The sequence below is a fragment of the Urocitellus parryii genome, chromosome 7, assembly GCF_045843805.1.
Source record: "Urocitellus parryii isolate mUroPar1 chromosome 7, mUroPar1.hap1, whole genome shotgun sequence".
Taxonomy (NCBI): domain Eukaryota; kingdom Metazoa; phylum Chordata; class Mammalia; order Rodentia; family Sciuridae; genus Urocitellus; species Urocitellus parryii.
This window is the reverse complement of record NC_135537.1, coordinates 12,258,663-12,284,118: the sequence shown is the minus strand read 5'-3', so window position 1 is coordinate 12,284,118 and position 25,456 is coordinate 12,258,663. Positions and strand designations below refer to the sequence as shown.

The 25,456-nt window shown below is 38.6% G+C and overlaps 1 pseudogene; it reads left to right on the top strand.

Moving 5' to 3' along the window:
- Positions 1–641: 641 nt before the first annotated feature.
- LOC113195708 (swi5-dependent recombination DNA repair protein 1 homolog) lies at positions 642–1,183 on the top strand (annotated as a pseudogene).
- Positions 1,184–25,456: the final 24,273 nt, after the last annotated feature.

Here is a 25,456-nt window from a genome sequence, read left to right as displayed (position 1 = left end):
ATACAATTTTTAAAATACCAGCCCTTCTACACACATTATCTCAATAGAGCCTCACAACCTCTCCTTGCTTTCCTAGATCGTGCAACCCATTATTTGGTCATTTTAAAGATGAAGAAATTGGAAATGGCAGTTTTTCCAGCCAAGGATGGGAGCTCAGCAAGGCACATCCACCTCCAGCATCTCAGTTCTGGACCCACCCAACTGTGATCAGCGATAGTTCTGCATCCGATACTGCACCACAGCAAATTCTATTTGTCCACATTTATCCCAGATTTGTCTAAATAACATGAAGCCACATTCTAAGGGACCTGAATTTTGAGGTAGACACAGTGAAAAGCATAGCAACGGGACCATTGAGTTCTCCACAGCAAGGGAAAGCTGGGGATCAGTTCAGCAGAACCTGTGTGGACTCTGCGGTGGGTTTCTAGCAGGTTGGATTCCCCCCTGGCTGGAAACCCACGCTGCTGTTGGGTGGTCTCAGCCTTTGGGGCATGGCAAGCTGTACTCTTTGAGCCCCACGGGGTCTGAGGAAAGCCAGTGATGGGAAGCAAATCAAGATCTCATTAATACCATGCAAAGTCCATCAGACTCAGCTGAGATCTCACTCAGGATTCCATAGGAATTGTTCACAAATAGAACCGATGAGATTAAGCAAAATAAGATTTTCATTTAATTCCTGTCTTAGTGTGGTAGAACGCCTTACAGTAGAGAATGAAGAAAATGAACAGAATTTTTTAGAAAAACTGGCATTTTCAACAGAAGAAAACTGGAATTTCAAGTTTTAAATACAGAGGCAGTGAATCTGAAGAAAATGCCTATTCAAAAACACCTTCAAGGACATCAAGGCATGCAAATCTGAGTCCCTTGATTTTGTCAGTGGGAATCCCAAGCAAGGATCAAACAAAACGAAAAAGCAGAATTGGTGAAGCAGGTTCAGGAGGAAGAAGATCTTCTTTGGAGGCTAAAACTAGTCAAAATGCATAGATCATAGAACAACCTGTCTCCGTTACAGTTGTTAATAACGAAGAGGAGAAGCTGTAGCCAGCTGTTGCTTTATGAGCTGCAGCCAGCTATGTCTGAAGAGGCCAAGAAACTAAGCCTTTCTCACTTGATAGACCACTGTGGGTTGGATGAGAAATGGCTATATTATAATAGAAGTGAAGAAGAATCTGCAGATGTTTAATTCATAATTTTTTTTCTTCAGAAATATCTTTGAGACTGACAACTTAATGACATGATACTTACACCTTTTAAAGGGGAGATAAGCACATGAGGGCTTCAAGGAAGATATCTTGATGACCATCAGTTTAGGACACTCTCATATATAAATTTTAAGTTCTAAAATTAAGTTTAGTGTTTTGGATAGGATCAGGAAAAAAATAACCTTGACATTAAAAGAATAAAATTCAAATCATGCTTAAAGAATAATTTGGACAGTTTTGCGAACCAGTTTTAGTTTTGCTTTTTGTGGCAAATAGTTTTATTTTTAATGTTAAAATATAGTCCAATCTACATGGGAACCCCTGAGGAGTTGTGCCATTCTAGTGTCTACCGGCCAGCCTGCATCACTACTGCTGGAAGGTCGGGGGGATGATGCTTTGGTGTAGTGTTGGTGTTTTATTTTGCTTTGTTGTTTTTAATTTGTTCTTTTTAGATATACATGACAGTAGAGTGTATTTGGACATTTTATACATACATGGAGGAGTATAACTTATTCTAAGTAGATCCCATTCTTGTGGCCGAACATGAAGTGGTCTTGTGAACATGTTCTGGTCATGCATTCATATATGAACACAGGAAAGTTATGCCTGATTTATTCTACATTTTGGTGGCTTAAAAGTGCCTTTCTCTCTTTGAAGTTTATGAAACTTGTTTCCGTTCATTTCCCACATCTTTTCATTGGCTGATCTAACAGGGTTATTAAACTTATTCTGTCCAAAATTTTTTTAAAAAAAGAAAGAAAGATGAAGAATCCGGAGCCCTGATAAACAAAGTGTACTGTTTATCCCAAAGTGATGTAAGACTTCTGCTACTTTCAAAACACTGGGTCATCATCCCTCATACAGTGCTATTCCTGGGCAGGGAAGGAAGCTTTGAATTCTGATTGGCAAAAGAGAGTGTAATGTGGTGGTGATTTCAAGTAGCTTCTGGTGGCCTGGACCTACAAAACAATAACCTTTTGATTTGTGTCTGTTTATCTGTCCATAATGCAGGCATCATACTAAGGAACATATTTTACCATGGTCAGAAAGCTTACTACATTTTCCTTTATCCACGTAAACATTTATTTACAATTCTATCTAGTCATGTCTTTTTTTCAAATGCTTTTCCATTCCCTGTACTCATTGCTTACACAATTCAAGATAAGTCTCACGTAATAAGTCATTGGAAATCCCCTCTCATCCAGTGAGGGAGCTGAGCCAAAGGAAAGCCAGCCCCTTGGGAAAGATTCCAGAATGCTGAAATAAACATGAAATCCCAATATGGAAGTGGACCTCTTTTTAATATGCTCTTACTCACAATCAAATGTGATGATTAGCTTCTTAGAAAACACTTGCAAACTCTTCTGTAGACAGAACTAGAAACATTTTGTGTCATTGTTTATCATGACTAAAAATGTCCTTTTGCTTAACCTCAGGCAAAGAGTTAAGTCCATAATCCACAATATAGACTAAGAAAATCTATCAGATCCTCAAGAGAAGGTATCTAACTTATCTGTTAAATCTACATCTCCACCCTGAGTGTATATTACATAATAAGAGGTCATTAACTATTTATTGAAGAAATGAATGTCAAGGAATAGGTGCTTTAAGAACTTGGTACTACATAACTTGCCTAGAAATATGAGATGTTAGACATACAGTAAAAGGAAATGCCATGTGAGATGCTTCTAATGCCTGGCTGGCTTCAGTGAGCTATAGATTACCGAGGATTGAACCAGTGAGAGAGGGCTCATGTTCAAATCAGGCTAAACCCACCAATGCTGGGAAAACATCTTAATTTGTCTGGGACTCAGTTTCATGTTTTAATCTACTCATACACACAATAATTCAGAAAAGTCAGATAAGAAACTTCTGAGATGCCATCTAGCTCCAAATATTTATTAGCCTTTTCATGACCTATATTAGAATATTGCTAGTTTGACCTATTTTGATAACAGATCCCAAATGTTTGTACTTTGAGAGAATTCTTGATCATCCCAAATAAATGTAGTTTATTTTAGTTTGGACCTATAGTGCTTTCTGGTAATCGCATCTGTGAACAACTACTGCTTCTGTGTATTCTAAGGAAATACATAGGTGCTGGCTTCTTGCTTGACACATGTCTCTATATATCAGCCTTCCCCATGTCCTAACACACAGTTATTGAATTTCCAAATCTAACTCAAAGAGGGGTGGTGCTAGAGAGGACTTACCTTGGAAGAATTAAGAGAAGCCCAAGAATTAAGAGGTCATGAGCTATGTGATCTCTTTTGTTCTGCAAGGTGGCTTAGCTTAAAGAAAACAGAATGAGCTCTTGTCCCCATCATTTATGGGTTGGATTCTTTCATGCCTAAGAACAGGCACCCGATTCTTGGAAGGTGGGAAGGCAGACAAAGCAATAACTTTGCCAGCTCAAGGGCCATTCATCTGTAGGTTAATGCAACAAAGAATTGTCATCGAATGTCAAGCAATACATGTTGGAATTGTTTGCTGCCATTTTAACGGCCTAGCAATATGAGCTCTGGGGCATAAGAATTGAAAATGCCATTTGTGATGCTTCTAAGCCTAAAATCATTAAAAAGTGCTTACAGAGCATTGACCTGGGGTTAGAAGGTGCATGTTCCAGCCTGGCTCAACCACTGACCTTGACAATACCTCTTCTTTGTCTGGCCTCAGTTTCCGACGCCAACATGGAGGGTAAGCAGGAAGGAAACTACCTCTTGGAGCAGGGCTGCTCAGGGGCAGGTGTTTCTCACACTTTATCTCATCTGCAAGCCGTCAGGTAGGATCACTGTTTACTCATAAGACAAGTAGCCTGGGAGAGAGCCAGTAACTTTTCTACATTATAGGTCATACAGGGAAGATGAGCTTTGGACTCTGGTCTTTCTGACTCCTGGCTCTTTCTCAGCAACATGTTACCTCTTAAACTTAAAAATGGAAGTTTTCCTTTTTTAAAAAAAATGAATGTTTTCCCTTCTCAGTAATAACCAAAAATAAAAAGGATAGAATTATATATTATGAGCTGGAGGTATCTATGCCAAGAGGGAAGATACCAGGAAAGGTAGAAGATGAAAGCTATTGAATTTGAAAAGTTAATGCCAAACATTTATATAATTAAACCAGAAAAAAAATGTATTTTGATACAATATTTTTTATTATAAAAATAATAGATGTTTGTTATCAAAAACTTAGGGGAAAATAAGCAACACACATAAAGTAAGATATTCTTATATTACAAATAACTTGTTATTTATTTTTCCACTTCTGGGATAAGCATATCTTTCTAATTCTTTACATATATCTTTTCCTGAGGAGAGCTCTTTTTTTTTTTTTTTTTTTTGAGGGCAGGGGGTGGGTTTGCATTGATTAATTCAAAATTGCCAATTAACTAGACATGGACTAAAATAATCTGGCATAGAGCAGGAATTAAGCAAATATTTGTTGAATAAAGCAATGCATACTCTTAGGGATTGAATCTGGAATGTCCCCCAAAGGCTCCTGTGTTGAAGGCATGGTTCCCAGAGCAGCTGAGTTAAGAGGTGGGGCTTTGGGCAAGTGGTTGGGTCATGAGGCCTCTAATTTCATCAGTGAAGTAATCCACTGATAGATTCGTACCATCATGGCATTACTGGGAGGTGGTGGAAACTGCAGGAGGTGGGACCCAGTTGGAGGAAGTGGGTCACAGGGGGTGTGTCCTGAAAGGATATATCTTGTCCCCTGCTCCTTCCTTGCTCTTTCTACTTCATGACTGCCATGAGATGAGCAGCTTTGGTCCTCCATGCCCTTCTGCCTCTCTCTCCACGGACACAGACACAATACACTACAACGTCTAAAATCATAGTCAAAATAAACCTTTTCTCTGCTTGTTATTCTCAGGTATTTCATTACAGCTATGGAAAGCTGACTGACATACATGCATTAATTTCTTAATTTGTGAAAATTGAAGAATTTATAAGCTTTAGGTTAGATTTGACATACAGGTTGAATGCCACCCATTAAATATCCATCCCAAGCCACAGAATACATGAAGATGAGATTAATTTTCCTGACTTCAAAAACTTGAATTCAAACAACTTAACTAAGAAATACAGTATAAAATGAACTATAAAAATGATTAGAATAAACCATGGTTGCTTAAAAAATAAAAACTTGTTATTAAGCCTTCCTAAGAATGCTTCCACTTCTCAGACTCACTAAGTATCAAAACTTAGACATGAGTTTGAAAAATTGTTAAAATTAATCCTGTTGATTGTACTACAGTGGAGAGATTGCATTTATCCCTTTAAGAACAGTCTCCTCAAAATGAGAAACTAGTACAGACCCACACTCTCCTTGGGCTTCTCTGTGTCAACATTCTCAGGCAATTTGGATTCCCTGTTCTGGCTCTGTCTTTCCTCAGCTACTAAATAATGTAGATGAAGCTCACAGGGCACTTCAGGAGCAGGAAGTGTGGGAACAGGAAGACGCCTGTCTCCACTTGTGATTTTGTGCACACTGCATCCTAAGGGGACATGAAACTAAACTTTAGATTAGCTGGATGGGATCAGTGCTCCCCACACTGCAGACATGTGGACATCATACTTCCCAATTTACAAGATGCCTGTGTCACCAAGCAGCCAACTCTGTGGCCCCTGTGCCCCTGACTTTCTTAGTACTAGCTGTCCTGCCCTATAAAGCTACCTGCTCAATCACTGGTTGAATGTTTTCATCATATTTTTGCAATAGATGTTAAGATACACAGCTCGTACAATTAGTAAATTAAAATGTGGGTGACTACTAAAATGACCTTGCTATTAGCAAACAATTTCAGGACCACATTTCCAGATACAGTGGGATAGATGAAACAGTTATAGAGCAACTCCAGGGTCCAAAATCTGTGTCTAAATGATCATTAGTGATGATTACTTGTAGACTCCTAAGATTTCAAGATTTCTTTATACTTGAACAATTTGTCATTCTTTCTTTTAATCAGTATTATCAAAGAAGAATATCAGAAACTATCTATCAACCTTGCCATCTATCTAACTCTACTAACTCAAAAGACATCTATTGATGCACACCTTAATCCATTATCTTCTTTGCTTTTTGATATTTTCTTAAAAATACCGAAGAGATCCTGCCACTCCTTTCCTCAAAAGCCTTAAAGATGCCTCAAAATCTGCATGTGAATGTCTCACTATAGGTGTCAAAACCTTTCAAAGACTTGACTTTTGAAATAGACCAATTTTCCACCCTCATATCTTTTAAGCACGCTAAGAAAAGGTGACCTAGAGTTCTCTGAACATATGCTCTATCTAGCCTCCTGATTTGTTCATGATTCTCTCTCTCCTTCACCATGTGGAATCTTACCCTCACGTCTGTGTGGCTGGTGAGTGGGTCTGTGACAACCCCTCTGTTGTCGGAATACTCTTGATCATTGTGGGTTTTTTTTTTTTGTATTTTTTCATGTGACATTTATTTACACAAAGAGCTTGTGATTCAAAATTTAATATTTACTATATGAAGTATGGTTGGGATATTGTAGAATTGGTGTGTCTCTTGGTTTTATCGCTTTATAGCTATGTAGCTAGCTTTGAACATGCTGTATACCCTCTCAGAAATATAGTTTTTTTTATTCATTAAATAAGGAAAGATATTAAATTGGGCTTGACTTCTTCCAGCAGCTTTACCCAAGCCCCTCAGAGTGAAGTGCTTAGCTATCTATACAGCCTCATAGTGACTGAGACAATCCTGTGTGTGCTAGTGATGTTACCTGTTTTCTCATTTGCATCATTCACTATATTATAAGCTCCTTAAAGGTAAGAAATAGGTCATGCTTGCAGTGGTTCCTGTGTGACTGGCAGTGTAAACTGCAGTGTTGAATGAATGAGTAAATTGAGTCGCCTATTTCAAAGAGTCACAATGACAAAGAAAGATGATGTATAATGTATATGTAGACTGCTATTAGAGGCATCTATTACATATCAGCCAAGAAAGAAGTTTTGAAACATAAAACATAAATGTAGGGATGGAGTAGTGGGAAGAAATGGAAACAAAGGACAAAACATTCCCAAAAAGTTAACATTGAATTATTAGTTTTTTTGTTTAATTAGAGTAACCTCAAGCCCCAATACTCATGGAATCATATAGCATAATAAACTATGTTTGAAAAAAAAGACCAATATTCAAATGTTTGTCAGCCTAAAGATAAAAACTACATTTCAGTAGAAGGTATAGAACCACTCACTTAATACGGAGGATAACAGGCACAGTCTGACTGATGTAGTCTCTTCTTTCTGCAGGAAAAAAAAAAAAAAGATATATTTGTCAATGCTTTGCTCTCTGTTCTCCGTACATATGAATGAGTAAATGTGCACATACACGCGCGTGCACACACATACACACACACACACATTCACATATCCATGGTCATGACTGATGATGGAATTAAGAGAAGCGTATCCATTCTCTCTCCCTCTCCCATATTGTGTGTGTGTGTGTGTGTGTGTGTGTGTGTGTGTTTTCTTTGGCTGCTATAATGTGTCAGATTGAGATTGCAGATTCTGCAGATTCTGCAGCCAGGCTAATGGTTTGCATGAAGCCCTTCCAGTCAGTAGTTTAAAAAAAAAAAAAAAAAAAAAGTCTTTGTCAACTACTTCAACTCTCTGTGCCCAGTTTTCTCATCTGAAAAGTTGAGATGATCTTGACATCATCTTATAATGTCACAGTAACAATTAAATATAAATACAAGGCAAGGACCTACAATGATGCCTGGCATGTAGATAGCATTCAGAGAAGAGCCATGATCATTTAACTTTGCATTCACAATCAGATTTACCATTTTTACAAAAGGTAGGTATTCTTCATCACCATCACATTTTTATTTTTACAGATGGAGCAATTGAGACACTTAGAAGTTACACCATCCTATATATGGAGGTAGTAGCTTTTCGCTAAACCATGTCAGATTTTCACTTCAACTGAGAGTAGGTGGTCACAAAGAAGTTTCTCTAAGAACCAGAGGAGTGAGAAGCAGCCAGGTGCTGGGGCTTGATGAGATCAGAGGCAGAAGCCTGGCAGAGTTGGTGGTTTTACTGTTGCTTTTGTTGTTTTGGTGTTTATAATGATGATTCCATTACCAGTCACTTATCTCTGGTTGCCCTTTTGTCTAACCAGTTGCATTATAAAGTGAAAAATATAGTGTAGGAGCTGGGATTAGGAAGGTAGTTGAGGACCAATCGCTTACCAAGCCTGTTTGTGTTTTACTGCCTCTGTCCTTCCTGAAGCCCACAGCACTGTGCAGGGAGAGCAGGTCTGAGGAGAAAGTCAAGGTGAAGCCAGAGGACCACATGGAGGACACGTGTCCCAGCAGAGTTTGAGTTCCTTTGCGGCAGACCCCCACAGAGTTAAGGTCTGCATCCTCCCACAGCCCCTTCCAAAGAACCAACCATAGTAGGTTCCCAGTAAATATTTGTTAAAGAAAAGGGTAAATAATAAGCAAAGAAAATAACAACAGTTTCCATTGGGGATGATGGACAAATGGCAACTTTTATGTTTCTTATATGTACATTTATCTATATAAAGACACAAACTCAATAAGCAAAAGAGTGAGTGAATGAATGAATATAAGGATAAGTGAGATGGGGGAACAGATGGACACACACAAATGAGCATAAATGACTGTTATTTTCCACGCGTTTTCAAGGATTAAGTAGTTTCCGTAGAATGCCAAGCGCACGCCTTGGTCTCACACAGCACAGGACACTGGCATGCTGAGAGGAAAAGAAAAAGCTACAATTGTTTTATTTAGAGGAACAGCTGTTGATCGTGAGCTGTAAATTTTTTCCTAATGTAATGGCCACTGAGAGGAAACGAATACGTCACAGAATTTAGCAATGCCAAAGTGGCCGAAACTCTCAAGCCCCCGTGGGATTGGCCTGCCAAACAAGTTTGCCTAAGTGTTCAGAGGATTACCCAACTCGTTCTTAACTGTGTTGGGCCAGATGATGCAGACTCAGGAAGAAAAAACTGCTTAAATAGCATTTCTTCTTAAGAAAAAGAAACTTCTCCAATAAAGACACAAAAGATAAGACTGGAAGTTGAAAAGATTAAAATAATTTACAGCATGTTCATACAATTAAAAAAATCATGATAAGGCAATTGAGAGTCATATTGTATCCTTACTACACTCTTGGGAAATTAGGTGGGACAATAAGCTCTTGGTGACAAGGCTTGGTATTTTACATTTATTTTACATTTATCCTAGAAATCCAGATCACTAGCAAAGCTAAAGAGTGGACAGATTTTTATAAAGCGGGTTGAGATGACAGAGTTAATGTTTCTCCTTGACAGCAGATGAAGCTTGGTCCCTGAAAGAGGCTCTAATCTGGACCATGACCATCAGAGTCTTTCCCTTACTTATGCAATCCATGAGGAGCACAGGATGCAGGGGAAAGGACAGGGAATTTGAAGCTATAGGAGCTCATCTGCAAGCTGGGGAAATCTTGTACGGTCGCCTCAGTCAAGTCATTTAGATTTCCCATGCCTAGGTTTTACTTTTGTAAGGTGACTGGAAAAAACAATCCCCATCTTTTGGAAAGAAAGCACTAAATTGAATGTAATACCTGATGCATGGTAGACGTAATAAACAGCGTATGGTGTTAACTGAACACCCACCATGGTATAGAAGCTAGAAAGGCTGAGTTATACTGATGCATTTTTCGCTGACTCTCTATTAACACAGAAATTCACTTCACTTTTCTAGTTGTTCTATTTGTTTCCACGAATGGACGGAATCGGATGATTTTAGAAACTTCTCTTACCTCTGACATTAAAAACAAAGTCTACCTTCATTCTAGGTTAAGTTTTCAGAACGGACTCTCGGTTGTTGGGTTTGGTAGTTGACTGAAGTGTTACTGCACCAACAATGAGGGGGACCTTACTACCTTTGCACTGCAAACAAAATCTCTTCCTGATGCACCAGAAAGCCTATTCCAAGAGGAAGTAGATGTCTGTTCGGTATTCTACCCTTAAATCTAATGCCCAAGTGATTTAGGTTTACTCTATGGCTTTCTGAATGCCACTTATGGTTCTCTTCAATTACAATAATATCCCTTGTCATTAGGGCCTATGGGTGACAACAGTAATCAAAGGGAGAGATCATGATGGCCCACAGAAACTGAAAAGATAGAGAAATGGGGAGGCCATCACCCCCTCACCTACAGAGCCCCACAAGTACCTGAGGCATCCGATTCTTCCTCCTGAATGCCAACCCATGTAATTCATTTCTCCTCCACGTTCTGTTGGAGCTGACTCCTAGATCTCATTACAATCTATTCAGTTCCCTCACATCCCCACTACCTAAAACCAAATCTAACTCATCAATTGCCTGGACTACTTCCACGGGTTCCAATGGACCAGTAGCTTTGATTTCAATCCTTTCTAATTCATTTTTCAATCTATGGCTCTCAAGAAAAAATTGTGGTTCCTTATTATACTTACTGCATCATCTAGACTCCTTCACTGAAAGTGCTCACACGGGTCCACACTTCCAGGCCTCTACTGCTCACTCACTTTGCCACTTTCCCAAGGATCACATCTCCCTTATGTTGTTCCTGCCAGCACAGAATTTTTTTTTTTTTTTTTTTTTTTTTTTTTTTGGTCCTCAAACCTATCATCATCTTCCCTGTTTCTGGACTTCACATACCTGCAGTTTCCTGCCCAGAATGTCCCTCCTCCTTTTTTCTTTCCCTTCCCCATTCCTCATCTCTCTACCACAGTAATTCCAACGAGGTGTATGATCTCTGCATAAAAAACACAACACCTAGGAAACAACTCTTCCCGCAGCCCACCCCTTTTTCCACTTCTAGACCAAATTACATGATCCTGTATGTTTTTACATCAATCCTGTTGTTCACCCTCAAATTTCGTACTTTGGGTTATTGTTTGTTTAATTCCCTTTATCCTTCTGCTAAATCACCATCTCTGTGAGAGCAGAGATTCTGATGTTCTGGTTCCAGGCACAGAGCACAAGGCATAAGTGAGATGTATATGAATAATAAACAAGATGGTCTTGTGGTGGTGCTTCCTATTTCTTGACCTTGGAAAATCATTCAAAAATCTTTGAACCTGATTATGTTCAACAGAAAAATGAATATGAACTCTCTGGCTTCTTTGTTGCTTGATTGAGAGGATTCTGTGAAATCAGGTATGGGAATTAGAAAAACAGTGAGGTCTGATATTGACAAGCTGGGCTTGATTATTGCTAATCGATGTTCCCTTCCTTCTGTGAGGCATATTAATATCAGAACCAAAAGAAACAGAAGGAAAGGATCGCTAGATTCTTTGCAGTATAGTTTAAGAAAATTGCTAGCTTGGTGATTGCTTAACATTTTTTCCCTGAATTGGACTTTGATTTCTGTTGGCCCTATTAGGTTGTACCTTCCAAGAAGAGCTATTTGTTTTTTGAAAACAAGTTGTACTCTTGAGTTCTGCTGTTACTGAACTCACCAGCACCATCTGCTCTGCCATTATGCCCAATTTGAATCAGGAGAAATAGTGTTCCTACTGTTTGGGCACAGTAAGGAAAATAGGCAAAAAGGCAGAGGATCATTGTGGATTTTTGATTGGACGACTTTTTTACCCCAGGTCTCATTTTGACAAGTCATCATGAGGGTGATTGTTGGCCTGGAGCCGAGGATGAGGCAGAATCTCATGCTCTGGGCCCTGGCTGCTGCCTTGGCAGCAGCATCCTAGGAAAAAATGCTAGAAGATGATGACTCTGTTTGGCTGCTGAAGGAATCCTCTGGATTCCAAAGGAAGGGCAACAGGTCTCATATCACTACTGTTTGGCTGGGCAAAGGCGGCAAATTCGGTACATTGTTGTTTTCTGGGTATTTATACATTGGTTAGAAATACCCCTCTACAAATTTGTGTGTGGGGGAGGGACGGAATTTAGGGGATTTATCTTGGGTATAACTAAGATTTGTGCATCTGTGCAGTGCAAGAGACAGGATGGAAGGAGTAGATAGTAAGAGACAGTATGTGCATGTGGCTATAAACCAGCGAGGCAGGGTGCTTTCCAAGTAGTCCTGAGCTAGAATCTGGTTGAAGTTCTATTCTTCAGTTTCCAAAAAAAAGGATTTATTTCTTGGAAACTAACAATGCAATAAAAGCTGATCCTCAATTTCCTATAATAATAGCAACTTTCAAGTATGACATCCATATTAGGAGAGACAAATTGTGCCAAGTGGCCCAAAGTGTTAGAACCAGCACCTATAGGGGCTGGTCTCAATCCAGCAAAAGATGTTCTTCTAAAGTGGCTTGAGTTCTTAGCTCCTGGCTTCCATTCTGATCACCCCCTGAGCTGTCTGCCTTCTCCAACCAGCTGTTTCTCTTCTCCCTCGATCCTTCTGCTGGGGACAGGGAGAAGGTGGTTTCTTCCCACAGTGGCTCCCAGAGATGTCAGTACCTCTACCAAGTTAATTTTCATGTTTATTGAAAATACGTCTTGAGCTTGTCTTATGTTATGGTTGACACTTGATGGAAATTATTTTAATTTTCCCAGACTTTCTAAGGTGCCCCGAGGTCTCCCAGGTATCTGATCCTATTTCTACTGATTACTTTGAAGAGGGCAATTTCACAGCAAGGAACAGAGGCATTTTTATACTCGGTGATAGGAATTATTTTTAGAATACATGTGAATAGGAAAAAGCATCAGAACTGTCCTAATGGTGGAAAAAAACAGATATCTTGAGGAAAACATTAGTGACATCATCAGTGATGTCACTAATTAATGACATCAGCACCAAATCAAAACCTTTATTCTGATATCCTGGTGACATAGTTGCATCTAATCTCTGCTCTAGCCTCATGTGCGATCATTTCCAAGAAAGAGGATCTAATTCAGCTGTTTGTCACCATCCAGGAAAAGGCAGCCCTACTGTGTAGAGTTTTCCCTCCAGTTTCCCACATGAGACATTTTCCTCTCCAGGCTCCTGACTCAAACTCTGAGGGAAGAAGCCAAGGTAATTCGGCTCCTATGGAACACACCATGGTGACTCACAGGTGAGGAGCCTCCAGCAGACATTTTGTTCATTTGCTTGTTTTTTGGAGAGGGGCTTAGGTTTATCAGAGCCTCCTAAATCCATTTAGAGATGGAGAAACATGACTCATGAAGGTTATTAGTTCATTGAACATCACGGGGGGAGTCAGCCGTGTTACCCATGTTTGAGTGTAGGTCCACTGTTTTCCAGTGGACCTACATCTTTGCTTTAACATCTTCTTGGCTTTGCAACAGTTGTTCATTGTAACATTGATATCCTTAAGTTTCTGACATTGGATCCAGTAAAAATCGAGTGTTTTTTTTCAATCTTAAGGCAACATGCCAGAGAAATATTGATAAAATGAAAATGGGAAATACACATCAAAATAATAGTGTCCTAAGCAAACAAAAAACTATGTCCTGTAGCCCAGCAGTGATCTGCCCACCTACTGGTGAAAGGAAGGCAAAATACCCAGAAACACATCCAAAAGAAGATAAAGGACCAATAAAATTCAAAGGCTAATAATGAGTCAGGCTTAGGGTGAAGAGGATTAAAAACTACTATCTTCTTGTCCTGGGCTATTGTGATCACAGTTGGCTGGATGATCAAAAGTTTGCAAAAAATGAAAAAAAATACAAAACATAATTCATTCATATCTTAAACAATTCACTTTAGTATAATGTTATTAAAATATATATTTGTTAGATAATAACTTATTTTAGACCCAAAGCTTTTTCATTCATCTTGAATTACTAATGGGGGTGTTATACTGCCTTTCTTTCTTTTTTTTCTTGTTTTGCACTTTATTTTTTTAGTAAAAAAGACTGAACCCAGGACCTCATGGATGCTAGGCAAGTGCCCTACCACTGAGCCACACAAGCAGCCTCTATGCTGTCTTTCACATACAGATATTATATATAATTTCTTATTTTAATTTATTTGAAGTAAAAGTAAAGCTTGAAGATTCTTGAAAAGTTGGATACAGATCTTTCATTAAGTCTTCTCCATCTTTTAAAATTATTACATTCAATTCTAATCCAATTACATAATTCAGTTGCTTTGTAAAAGCAAATGGTACTTATTGAATTTTTCCAAAGCATTCTACTTAGTTTTATTAGCTTCAAAGAATAAATAATCATCTTTCCACATTTAGACTTCCTCATTTTATATGATATTTAATTGGAATGCACAATTACTACAACAAGTACAGCCTGCATAATCAGGTTTGGGAAGAGACACAACCAACTTGCCATTAGTATGTAACTCAACTGTGGGGAGCAACGTGCAAATGTACCACACAGAGAAGCCTGTTGCTGTGAAGGCTGAGATGTCAGTGACATCAGTCAGTAACTTACGGAGAGAATGGAGAGTGCTGATTAACATGTCATGTCAATTGCAAGGATGTTGGGTAAAAGAGCTTCCAATGTAGTTGACTTTGTGCATCCTGAAAGAGCTATTCTACAGAATAATCACCAAGAGAACGCATTGAGTAGCTAAGGAGAGCCAGCTAGGAGCAATTCCAAACACAACTCCTCTGGAAGGTCTACAAGGTCAAGAATTTGGTGGCATGGAGAAGAAAGTGAACTTATCATCTTACCAATAGTTACCAAATTATTGATTTCTCTTTAAATTATATCCATTTGTATGGTTTCAGAGTAAATATATCTATTCTGCAATTTAAATATTCCCTGGAAATGCTAGAAATGGTGTGGGGAACAAAGCATACTCTTACAGTGAAGTTAGTGTTCTAACAATTGTGAGAAAACCAAGCCCAACCAAATCCTAGAGCTTGAAAGGAACACACACCATACCCACATTTTTAGAGGAATAAAACTCCTTTCCCATTGTGTACATATTCAGTGTGATTTCCTTTCATGGCGTGTGGACCAGTCCTCTGAACCACAGATAGCCATTGCATGAGTATGTTACACTGTATAAAACTCTGTAAGAGCAGAGGGAGAAAAAGTCTGATGCTGACTTCAAAGAAGTGAGCTGTCATGTTGTGAGAAGGTCAAAAGGCTAAAATTTGAAAAAGGTTTCTAGGAGTTGAGAGCAATCCCTGGCCATCAGGCAACAAGAAAAGTAGAACTGCGGTCCTACAACCTCAAGGAACTGAATTCTTCCAATAACCTGCATGATCTTGGAAAAGGACCCCACTCCAAATGTGAGATTGCACCTCCAAGCTGACCTGGTGAGATATGAAGAAGAGAACCTAGGCATCCTGCGTTCAGACTCCTGGCACACAGAACTTGAGACAATAAGTTGGAATTGTATTAAGCCACTAAGTTTGTGGTGATATGTTATACAGCAATAAAAAAGAATGCTTTGCAAGGGCAGAACTTAGAAAGCATTAAAGGATTTCCATAGTAGCTATTTAAGAATTTCCTGAGTACTGTCGTCAGTAATTCTTACTTCTAACAACACCCCATCTGTTTGTCTCAGCTCATATTTCAAGAGATAATCTGATTGATTTAGCTGGGGTCAGGTGATAATACCTGTGCCAATCATCTATGACTGGGAAAAGAGGGAGATTCCCACAGAATAGATTCCCTCTACCGGATGGGTCACTTCTATACATCGGAGGAGACATCCAGCATCAATAAATATTTGCTACATGGAAACCCTGTACTTCAAAATATATTCTGAATAATAAAGTAAAAGCCATAAAAATAGTAGTGGTCTCTGATTTTTCTTTGAAAAATCATGGATCCCAATGGTTTCCAAAGTTCAGCCATCAATGAATAGCTCTATTTACCTCATTGCATATATCTTATTAAAAAAGAAATCTGTCAACCAACATTTATTTATTAAAAACTGAAATTATTTTTCATTTTTGATTATTTAAAACATGAACAATGATGTGAACATTTTTAAAGCAGTAACAATAATTACTTTAAATTCCCCATATTCCATAAAATATTGTCAAACAGCTCATGGATCTTCTACCTCCCTAATTCCATAGAACGTTTTCAGTCATAAACACTACTAGGTTGAGAACCATTAGCCTCATTCAATTCCTTCACTTCACAGATGTGAAAATTGTAAAACATTTACTATTTCTTTAATCCAAAAGTAAAATCCAAATTTCAAAATTCACCTTATCCTGTAACCAAAAATGAAACAAATTGAAACAATCCATTTCCTTCAGTGTTGACAATGGCAGAAGAATCCTCCCATGAGAGAATCAGAAATCCAATGACACAGTAGGGGCCAGTGTTTGCCTGCACAGGCTCAGCTATTGGTATCAGGAACTTAATGCTGTGACCACTTGAGGGTAATTCCACCCCACAGCTAGACCAGTGAGTGAGGTGGCTATAGAAGTCAATGAGGTTAAACAGTAAGGGTTCAAGATTTAACAGAGTCCTTAAAACTGTTCTTCATCTATTTCACAAAGGGATTTCATTGGTGGGAGAACCACGGAGTATTTGGATCATCCAGTGAAAAATCACCTCTACTACCTGGGAATAGACACCAACTTGGTCATATCAGCAGCATCAGCTTCCCACACTAAGAGGAATCTGAAAGCATGATTCCAATTGTTGGTTAATGGAACAGACGTTTAGTTAAATACTTACATAAGACCGGGAGTCCTGATTTCTGAATAAATGCCAATCTTGAGAATATAAGATTTAATTACAATTTCCAGGATCTTAATAATAGAGACTCTGAAGGTTTGTTGGACTTCAAATGTCCTTAAAACTTTTTTGATGAGTTAAGTGTAAATGAATTAAAAACATATGCATAAAGTTCCCTTGAAATACATGTGGGTTTAAAAATTAAGGGAAAAAGGACTTGGCAAACACTGGCTCTGGGGCCTGCCAAACCCAGAGCATTTGAAAAAATAACTCAAAACTTTTGGAGAATCCCAAAGTCTGGTAAGATGTGTCCATCTTTTAAAGAATAAATGAGAATTAAAATGAATTTCTAAATGTTTAAGCATGGGCATTCTTGCTACAACACTGAATGTTTAGAAATAACTTGTTACTTTTATGTACACAATTACACACACACACACAAATAAATACACAGGTACACATACAAATATATTCTGGTCTGGGCTAAGCTTAAATTTCACTGAGTATCAACCCCACCTGGCCTTTGTCAATATTAGTAATAAAAGACAAAAATATGCATAGATATTCAGGTGCATATCACACACAATTTTTTTGGTGTGGAAGTAATTTTCAATACTGATAAATTTTATTATTTATTCGTTATTTTTAGGTACACAATTACACACACATACACACACACACACACCTAAATAAATATACAGGTACACACACAAATTTTTATTTTTATTAATTAATATTTATAAAGCCCTCCAATAATGTTCCATTACCCTCTCGATCACATCAAAATCCTCATTTTCCTCTGCTTTCAATGCCATTCCCAAGGAAATACCTATTAAAGTTTTTTTCCCTCCATGCTTCCTGTAAGTACACATGCTCCAAAACCATTAATTACCCCACCACATTGCTCACAAGTGTCCATCATTTTACCTTTCTTGTTTGTATGGATGCTCTGATCATTCTTTCTGTCTAGAATACCCCCATTACCACCTGCAAGGGTCCTGGTCATGCAAGGTCAACACTGAGATGACATCTCCTTCTGACCCCTCTCATTACTTGTGCATGCTTGGCAAATCTTACCAGGTAAGACACATGTGAAAAATTCTTCAAAGTCTCTGAACTGCGTATAATCACACAGGTTCAATCTCTTGGTATTACGGATACAAAAGCATTGCCAGGAAAAGCTCACTGGTCACCCCTCCTCTCTTACTGGTTCCAGTCATTTTGAGAAATGGACCTGAGAAGCCAGATGGAATGCAGTATTAATTTCTTCACTGCTAAATCTCGACTGGTAGAAATGGCATGGATTGTTCTATTGACCAGTCTGATTGTTTAAGCCACCCAAAAATAGTTGGCAAAGCTGAAATAGAGAAAGAAGCAAAGAAATAGTGAGATAATAAGATATGAGATAGGAATAAAACAGTAGGCACATATTGGGACAAATGATAAGAGAGAAATGAATTCTTCCTGCTGCATGTTGACACTACAGCCCGACACCTGATTTTAATGTGGTCTTGTTGATAAGAGAGTGAACAGTACTGACATGCATTTGCTTCAACCTTTGTAAGAGTAGACATCACAACTCGTTGACAAGGAAGGGTCAGCAACTAATTAGCTTTCTCATAACCCATTCAAGGCTTCTCCTCTGAAGAGCCAGCCTGCCTTTCTAGATTTATCCTTTCTGCCTCCTTACAGATGGTCTGATGTCACCATGTTTGTGGGTTCTCAAATACATTTGTTCGTGCCTCTGTCCTTGACCACAGTCTTGGATAATATGTAACATTCTGTCTGGTAATGTCAATGTACACTTTTTTCTTATCCAGAAGTGTGTGTACTTCTTGGAGAACAGAGGTTATGTCTTATTTTTATTTGCCTCTTTCATCTGGGTTTGAGATGTATAATTAATAATCAACACAGCCAACAATCAATAAATAATGTTGGTTTAAATACCAAGTAGCTCTACTTAGTATAGCAGCTTCTATGATCAGGGCTACAAAGAGAAGTAAATGGGACTAGTCCAATAAGGCAATAACTTTATGTAGATTAGGTGGTGAAGGCAAGGGAACACAAAAAGGCAGAGATTGTGAAAGATGATAGAATATACACTACTCTTCAAGAAATTTGCAATCTAGCGGAACCATTAATTTTAACATGATAATTTTAACATTATCGTGGTAGATAATCAGAAATCATCAGTGCTTATCCTGCATCTGGGTACATTTATTGAGGTGATGAAGGTCCCATGGACATTGGTTAATACTCCTATCCACTGTACACTAAAAGCACTGAACATCCATCAGTTACAGCCCCTGCCATTCCCTCCTCTGATCTGCTGCAGACTGACTTCCTGTTGAGGGAGGCCAACATGATTGATTTGTTCCCTATTTTTGTATATTCCTTTCGGAAAATCCAGATTTCTGACCATGTGGGATTAAAAAAAAAAAAAAAGACCAGAAGAAATAGAGTAAGCCCAAGAGGTCTCACGTGAGTGATACTGGCTTGAAGTGGCAGTCCACTACACAGACCTGGTTGCTGTTTACATCTAACTCATTTTGCTGTGGGGTTAATGCGTTATTGGAAACTTTTCCTCTATTAGGGCCATCCCTACCTGCAGTACCTTTGATGACAATAAAGCCCGTGTCTTGGCTGGTCACACACATTTCATTTGGATGCAGTTTTCTATAGACCACTTCCACCATTTTTTCTTTCACAGGTAATGGAAATGGAGTAGGTCATGGTCATAATGCTTAAGAGGTATAGCATTGGAGTTCAACTGGGTTCAGACATAGACTCTTCACATTTGTGACCTTGGGCACGTTACTGAATTGTTCCAATAGTAAGGTTATTCATCTATTAAAATGGGAATAATTATTACATCTACAATAGGGCAGTTATAAAAAATTCAGATAATGTATGTTAAATACATAGTAAGCATTCAGAAATTGTCTATTACCCGATACTCTTCTTTATTCACTGTTTCTAACTGAGGCATTTGTTTCTATCTAAAAACAGAAAACATGTAGATGAGAACCTTCTTCTTTTGATGGCACAAATGACCAGGCTTGTGGACTTAGACCTTTTTTGTTTTTCTAAGACTCCACTATAAAATGAGCTGTGGTTTGTGCTGCCTCCTCATTCTTTTTGAGCCAGAATTTTCTAGGGATGGTCAGTTAATTCTAGAGGCAGGAATGCAAGAGGTCAAGTAATCGCAGGAATACATTTAAAGCATCTTCCCATACTATACTGCTAATATCCCACTAGTCAAAGTCTCCTTAACCAAGATCAGTGTCAGTGAAGTGGGGAAATGTGTTCTATCAACTCTGGTAGAACGTGTTAGAAAGGCACATGGCAGAAACCTTAGATGTGTTATTTCATTAATGGGATACAAAGGCTGGGAAGCAATAACACAATCTGCCATGCACCCTCACACAGACTAGGAATGCTCAAGAAGTACTCACTTCTCTCTTTCTTCTCCTCTTTATGGGATAATATCTTGTTCTGTTAAAAGAAACATCTGAGGTCAACTACACCTTCCACATTAAGTCAGCAGCTAACTGAAAGCTGAAAAGGTCAGGGGTGGCCCCAAGAAATTGAAGAAGGGCACAGGGTGAGTTTGAATCATACTCAGAAGCAATGAATGAGTTAAATGTTAAGATGGTAGGTATAAAAATTGAATCATGGGACAGAACACATCAATCCAGATGGGGAACTAAAATATCCACAAATAGAAAAGATAGAGTCAGATTGGACCAGCAAGAAGTGGCCAGGAACAAAGGCCACAGGTACTTCAAATATGTAGAAGGCTGTGATATGGAGAAAAGCAAGCATATTCACAAAAATAAAATGTCTTACTATTTATTGAGTACTTGTTACATATCTGGCTCTCTGTGTGTGTGTGTGCATGTGTGTGTGCGCACACATGTTATATTCTTTAATATAATATAATTTATATTCTTTAATAAATTTTCATCTCTATTTCAACCTTGTAAAAATATATGTATTTAACTATTGATTTTTTTCCAACTCTCTGGATTTGAAATAGTTCTGAATGATTAAACAGATTATTTTGTGCATTTGCTTCCTGCTTTATCCTATCTGCTCATGCTAACTTCATTCACAAGTGATCTTTCATAACTTGAAACAAAACCTGAGCACTGGACAGTGATGAAAAAGAACAGAGAGAAAAAAATAGGTCATTTGCTGGGACATACATCATTTCATTCGCTTCTTCCTGTATTACTAAAAATTGGGAGGCCCCTGACCCCTCTCCCTCCTTCATTGCAGGGAACCTCAGACCAGGAGAAGCTGGGATGGAAGGCTGAACTCTAAAGACTGTGCAGATTCTATTATACCAAACTACCAACTCCTGGGAGAAGCAAATATTTCTCCAACTGAATGCCCTGGAGTTAAAATCTATGTCACCTTCATTATTACACATTGAGATGCCAAAGATGATTGAGCAATCTAAGCATTCCTCTCCAGTTTGTAACTAGAAGGTCAATGACTGTTTATCAATATGAGCTCATAAAGAGGCAGAAGATACTGTGATGGAAAAATAAAGACTGTTTTCTTACTAAGGCCCTCCAAAGTGCAATTGTGTCTTTTGTATCATTGTCCAATCATTGGTAATAGTTGGCATTTATGTGATTTCCCCTATAACTTCAAGGTTTCCTTTAGCAGTAGGTACTTTGTGAATAAGAAGTCATACCCATTAATTTCTATTTCCTCTGCTTCCTGGTCAGTTTAAAGGTTTTACTGGAAATAAATGGGGAGGGGTATTATTTTTAATAATTGTTTTAGAATTGCATTTCTATAAATTGCCTAAACTTTAATTCATCGTTGGGAGCATGGTATATTTTTTTTTGTTTTGTTGGAAAGCTAACTAGTAGTTTAGTGAAGTGAGACAACTTTAATGGGTAATTTCTTCTGGTTGTAAAGGGGGCCCCAGAGAACAGAAAGAGCTTTCCAGGATCTCATTTCCAAAGTGCTTAAATATTGGGGGAATTGTATTCATAATTAATTCTTCCCATCCCTGAGAGATTCTAAAAAATTTTCTTCCTCCAGAGTGAATTCATTTTTCTCCTTACTGGTGCATTTTAATTTGAAGATTCCAGAGAGAGCTTACTATAGGGTTAAGGTTTTTTTTTATGACTTTGGGCCCAAGTGGACTGATAGTTGGATTACACACTTAAACAATCTGAGCATTAATTTTCTAATTTGTAAAATAAGAATTGGAGTGTTGAAGTCATCAGACTGCTGTGAGGATTAAATCAGACAAGGCGATGTAACTAGAAGGGAAATTGTAAAATAAGAAGACCGAGAGGTGATGGAAACCCAGGGATGTTGGAAATCAGAATCTCCCCATGTGCTTTCAGTCTCCCATGAATCCCTACAGCACATCTATTTTCTGTGTAAAATAAAGTGATCCATCAGCCTACATTTAACTGATTTCCTCTATGGGCGAGGAATTGACTAGTGACCTTCCTCGACTCCGTGGTCTCTCTCCTGGAAGGTATAAAGGGATGGATAAGTGATCTGTGGCCTCCCCTTCGTCGGATGTGCCAGCAGCATGGCCTTCCTGTCTTGAGCTGTGGTTACTTCAGTCTAGAACAGACCCCATCTCTATCTCCAGGAGGAGCTGAAAGGTCACTAGATTAGATACTCACATGCTTAAATGGACGCATCGGGCCACATAACATGACAATTGTGGTCAACCTTGTGACACTGTCCAGTCTCCCTCTCAGCACGAGCTCATTCCTTGGGCTGCCAGGTCTGCGACAGAGTGTCTCACAGTGACTCCCTTTCTCGAAGTTGTCCTCTGCTGAAAAAAACTTTTTCACTCCAAATCAAGTCCATATCCAGTGACTATTTGGGGTGCGACTGTCACTTCACTTTTTTTTTTTTTTTTAAACAGGGAAATCTAAGTGTGTGAGGTGAAACTGTGGACGTGCGGCATTCACATCACTTTTCTTCACTTTCTTGTGATGAGCTTTAGGCTTAAGGATACATTGATGGCCCCTAAAAGCTTCAAAGAAATTTTCACTTGAGTGCAGAAATAGTCTAAGGGTGGAAAGGACTGGGCTGAAAGATTGTAGGGTTATGACTTGCCCCAAATCAATGGCAAGTGGAAAGACACCAATTCACTGGGTTAGGAACTTCACCTACTTAATTCAGGTTCTTATGTTCTCTAGAGAAGGTATAATTCCCCAGCATGCTCTCCTTCAGGAGCTCCTGTCAAACTCTTTGACCCAGATAACTGCTACTTATCTTAAAACTTATCCGCACATCACTTCTTCCAGCAGTCCTCCACCACTCTCAAAACTATATTAATTTCTTGCCTTTGTGGTATTTGTGAGATGTAGGTACAACCATAACTATTGATACATTTTAATTTTAGTACTAATAGAAGAGGGTTCTTAAAGGTTTGAAATTTTTTATCCCCCAAATCTCTCACTGATACTTACATACAGTGAAGTCTTAATCAGTATTTGCTAAATGGAACTAAAATATAAAATGTTCAACTTTTGTATTTTCATATATAAACCTGAACTAGAGGAGGTTTTAAAGAGTACTATGGCTTTACCAAATGGCAGGAGGGTGGGATTATTTTTTAACTCTCTGAAATCCTGGGTTGCCATTCGGAGAGTATAATTCGGGTAGATAGGGTGCATGCCTGTAAGACCTTGGTGAGAATGAAGAATGTCTCCAATGAGAAATAAACAAGAACATGGATCTGTCACTCGAGACATTGTCACCAGCTCAGCAGAATCCATCACAAAGCACAGATACATGAGATTCTTCTGAAAATTGCTGCATGCAACTATGAGTCAATATAAGCTCAAAGCTCTCTTTTCACTTCCATATTCTAGAAAGAAAACCACTACCTTTTCCTGTAGAATGTTCAGTTAATAAATGTTTTAAAACATTTATATTTTGTGTCTAAACACTCTCAGGTCATTTGGTATATTATTCACTTCAATTATGCTGAATTTTCAAAGTCTGGCCTTGGTTATCCAGCCCCAGCCTTTCATCACAAGTCCCTGTCTGGGAGAGTAGGCACTTTTAAATAATCTTATTAGGGAAAAGAATGGATTGAGTGGTTTGAATTACAATTTCCCAACACATTTCTAGTTCAAGCAAAACTGTCTTGGTTTTAATGTGGTTCTCTTTGTGCCATGGCAGGAAATAAGCAGGGACACATTTTGGAGCTAAATATGGTAGGTACAAACCACAACACTTTGGAGAGACATCCTAGTGCAACCGGTTTATCCTTCAGATCAAGAGACTAAAGTTAACACAGTAATCATTCCAAGGTTATATATGTAGTTAAAAGTAGAAATACGACTAGATCTTGCATGCTATTATTTTACTTTAAAGGAACAACTATAACTAAGCAAAACTTACAAAAATTTATCCCAAGGTCAGAACATCTTGATTCAAATTTTGGCTATGCCAGCATCAAGGATTATGGGAACTCCATCTCAATTTCTCATCTGCAAAGTGTAGCTTCTCTATACATTTCAAGGCACACAGTAAATGCTCAATGAAGATTTACTAAATCTTAAACAATGTAGAAAATGAAGTTTTGCCAAAATCAAATTTGGAAACGCCTTCTATTCAAAAGAAGCAAAAGACATGAGAAGTGTTAAAGTCATCAGATAAAATTCCAGTTCTCCCCCAGAGACAACTGATGCAAACCAGCAAACTTCAAACATTGTTGGCTCTTGGTTGTTTTCTGAACCAAATTTTCCTCAGAAGGAAACAAAACTTGAGGTTCTCCCAACTGCAAGGTCAATATATAGCTACGTGTACTCTGTGGAACTGAGAAGTGTCTTTATTCTTCAGCCGGAATACCTCCAAACAATGCGAATTGTTATTTGTAAGATGTTCCTAAACCCAGTGACAAGTTGTTCCTTGTCTGTCTAGGAGGTTCATAGAAATTCTACTTTATTTAAGTAAGTCCAAAAATCTGTGGATGATTTCTGTTGATTTAGTGCAGGAACGTGTGGCTTGGGGCGGATCATGAAACACTGACTCCATTTTTGGATGCTTTTCACAATGTCATTGCCTTTGGGCCAACCAACATTGCTTGATTGACTGCTGGCTGCAGCAGTGGGAGAGATCGACTCACTTAACTATTTCAGGAAGAGAAGTCCACTTCTGGCTTTTGCTATTCTGTTTGAGAACTCAAGGCCAATTCTGTGCCCCTTCAGGAGCCGCAGTCCACCATTTGATGTCGTGACACTCTAAATAGAGCACAATCTGGATTCCTCTGGAAAGATAAAGAACGAGACTTGTTTTGAGAAACAAGTGGGAGCGAGGTAAAGAGAAAGATGACTAACTTTACTAAGACATGGCCCCCAGCTTATCCTGTCTGGGGGGATATGAGATAGATCCACTAATGTACACCAATTTCAAAGAGTACATCCTGATGAAATGTTATACATGTCTACACCTGTGTGACCACTTTACAGTTCAGGCAAAGGAAGGTTTCCTGGACTAAGCAGAACCTCAATCACCTTCCCAGTCGCACTCTTTCTCCCCACATTCATCTACACCCAGGCAGCCACCATTTGGTATCTGTCCACATAGATCAATGCCACCCATTCCAACATGTAGATAAATAGAATCCTCTGGAGTGTGCTCTTTGTATCTGCAT